The sequence below is a fragment of the Pseudophryne corroboree genome, chromosome 5 (genome assembly GCF_028390025.1).
Source record: "Pseudophryne corroboree isolate aPseCor3 chromosome 5, aPseCor3.hap2, whole genome shotgun sequence".
NCBI lineage: Eukaryota > Metazoa > Chordata > Amphibia > Anura > Myobatrachidae > Pseudophryne > Pseudophryne corroboree.
In genome coordinates, this window is record NC_086448.1 from 679,711,668 (window position 1) to 679,715,103 (window position 3,436).

Sequence of the window (3,436 nt, forward strand, 5' to 3'; positions counted from 1 at the left end):
ACATCTCAAGCAGCTAGTATTTAACCTGAAAGATGATATATAAGCTATCTAAAGCACTAATCAGAATGATTAGTCACTACAAGAAAACCAAAAAAATGCACAGTGTAGCCCGGATGGACCACACATAATAAGTGTAGTATCAATGATCTTAATAAAACTGTTACTTAAGCTAAACACAAACAGAGCAGGAATAAGTTATAAAAAGCAATTCAGTGTTAATGATTCGTTCAGACCAAATGGTTGGACTGTTTGTAGCAGATGTATCCACCTCGCTTCTCGCTGGAGTAGAATACGGCCCCTGTTCCCACCTCGTGGACAAGGGGGTACCCAATCAATGATACGGTACCTAATAGAGGATAAATTATGGTGTAGATCCCTAAAATGTCGAGCAACTGGCTGATCACATTCTTTGCCTTCAAGGGCTGCACGTATACTGGACCTATGCTGTGTCATGCGTTCCTTCATTTGCCTTGTTGTCTTACCCACATATAGTAAACTACAAGGGCATTTGATGTAGTAGACAACGAATCTCGTGGTACATGTTACTGGATGTTGTATCTTGAACACTTTACCAGAACTCGGATGTGAGAAACTGTTGCCGGTCTCCAAAAAACTGCAATTCTTGACAAAAATCTTGTGGGATTTGAAACGTTGAATCAGTGACCGCTGTGTCCGTGAGTTTTATTTCCTGACGAAAAATGTTTCTGAGTGCCGCACTATTGCTATCCTCTATATATATATATATATATATATATATATATTTGTATATATATATATATATATATATATAAAACACTCACTTCTCCAGGCTTTATATTCAACAACAACAATAGAGTGCCAGGCATTTAAGATTTTATTTTATATATATATATATACTGTATATATATATATATAGGAAATCACGACAGCACTCAAAGCCTATGTATGTAAAGCAAAAAATGGTGGTGCAAGGCAGCAATAAATATAAAACACTCACTTCTCCAGCGATGCAGAAAAAGTAGACAAGCCAGCACTCACGTGTAGATGAAAGAAAAGCAGGATTTATTCCTTAACCAAACGGCATGGTGAAGTACAGCAAATACAGCAAATACAGCCCGACAGCTGTTTCAACCGATTGGTCTTCCTCAGGGGCTAACCGCATTGTTGTCAGAACACAAAATATAAGCCTCAAATGGCTCCACAATCAACCCAGCAGCATCAGGACGTGGGCTGAGACAAGTCCGGGCATGTCTAATGCATCCCCTGCTGTCTCCTCCATGACACTGGTAACTAAGCTAAACAAAACCGGTGTCATGCATAGCAACGGCTCCGGCGCACGGGAAAACGTGCAGCGAGTGGTCTCAGCAGCCTGACTAGTAAATGGCATGCTGATAGTGAGGGGAATTGCAAGGACGCTGTATATCAAAACAGAAGTGAATGAAATGAAGTGATGTGTTTAAAAAAAATAAAAGGAATAGTGCTGAAACTCAGCAGAACAGGGTCCCCTGAAAGTGCTGGCTAAAAAGTGCAGGTTGCAAAAAGCAGGAAGGAATGACAGGTCTAATAGAAATAATAGCAGGTGACACAAGGACAACCCTCAAAACAACCTACTACAAAGCAATGCCCACTTGTTACGGCAATCAATATAAATAAGAATATATGTTCAAAAAGAATCCAAACTGCCCTATTGGGGAGAAAACCCACAGAATGCACAATGGCCCTCATTCCGAGTTGATCGGTCGCAAGGCGATTTTAGCAGAGTTGCTCACGCTAAGCCTACGCCTACTGGGAGTGTATCTTAGCTTCTTAAAATTGCGACCGATGTATTCGCATTATTGCGATTACAAACTACTTTGCAGTTTCAGAGTAGCTTCAGACTTACTCGGCATCTGCGATCAGTTCAGTGCTTGTCGTTCCTGTTTTGACGTCACAAACACACCCAGCGTTCGCCCAGACACTCCCCCGTTTCCCCGGCCACTCCTGCGTTTTTCCGGAAACGGTAGCGTTTTTTCCCGCACGCCCATAAAACGGCCTGTTTCCGCCCAGTAACACCCATTTCCTGTCAATCACATTACGATCGCCGGAGCGATGAAAAAGCCGTGAGTAAAAATACTATCTCCATTGTAAAATTACTTGGCGCAGTCGCAGTGCGAATATTGCGCATGCGTACTAAGCGGAATTTCACTGCGATGCGATGAAAAATACCGAGCGAACGACTCGGAATGAGGGCCAATGTCCGCTGCCTTGTGGTATTAAGTGAGTGATGTACAGCACCCAGTATTCCCAGATCGTCACCGATACTGGTACTGACTGGGCCCAACACTGCTTAGTTTCCAAGATCAGCCGGAATTGGACGTTTGCCAGTGTGGTATGGCTGTAAATATCACTAGACCAACATATGTTGTCTACTGGGGAATCCCATATAGGCAGCTGGAATCTGTTACTGCTAAATACAACACCAAAGATGGACAATAAGCTGCACATAGTGAGCAAGAGAGGGTCTGCATGGTGGATGTTGAAAGCGAGGGTGAAAGGAAAGGTGTCACTGCTAGTGAAGTGGGGACCTGTCAGGATCGAGTCTCTAGATATATAAAGACACACAGCGGTGTCTGACAGCACATAGCATGCAAAGAACACCAATGACAGGACACACGGCGGTGTCTAAGAAAATTAAACAAGACAGCGGAATGCAGAGTGCAACAAAAATTCACTATAATATGTCACAGGAAACAACCTAAACGAAAATCTTCATTGAGGCCAATTGGAGTAAGGCAATTACCATATTTTTCGGACCATAAGACTCACTTTTTCTCCCCAAAAATGTGGGGGGAAAAGTACATGCGTCTTATGGTCTGAATATGCGTCTTATGGTCCGAATAACAGAGCAGAGTAAATACCTTGTGGAGCACTCTCAATGCACTCTCAATGCGCTGGGTGGGAGCGCACTGGGTGGGAGAGGCAGCAGTTACGAGTGCGGGTAGCGGCGGGTCCTGTCTGCTGCTGCTGCTTTGCCGTCATCTGAGAGGCGGCATCACGTGGCTCCCCCGCTCCCTCCCCTCGCCTCCTCCAAAGTACTGCTGCTGCTGCCTCGCCGTCATCTGAGAGGCGGCATCACGTGGCTCCCCCGCTCCCTCCCCTCGCCTCCTCCAAAGTACTGCTGCTGCTGCCTCGCCGTCATCTGAGAGGCGGCATCACGTGGCTCCCCCGCTCCCTCCCCTCGCCTCCTCCAAAGTACTGCTGCTGCTGCCTGGATGCGGGGAACCTTGTGTACACATTTGCCACAATAAAGTGACTCCCCCCCCCCCTCACCTCCTTCTTAAGGTACCCATATACTACCATACAGTATTATATTACACTATTTGGTTCAGAATATTTTTTTCCTGTTTTCCTCATCTAAAAACTAGGTGCGTCTTATGGTCAGGTGCGTCTTATGGTCCGAAAAATACGGTAAGTCTGT

General features: G+C 45.0%; 1 pseudogene; it reads right to left on the reverse strand.

The window, feature by feature from the left end:
• Positions 1-2,241: 2,241 nt before the first annotated feature.
• On the reverse strand, positions 2,242-2,361 carry LOC134929834 (5S ribosomal RNA; annotated as a pseudogene).
• Between the last annotated feature and the right edge of the window lie 1,075 nt (positions 2,362-3,436).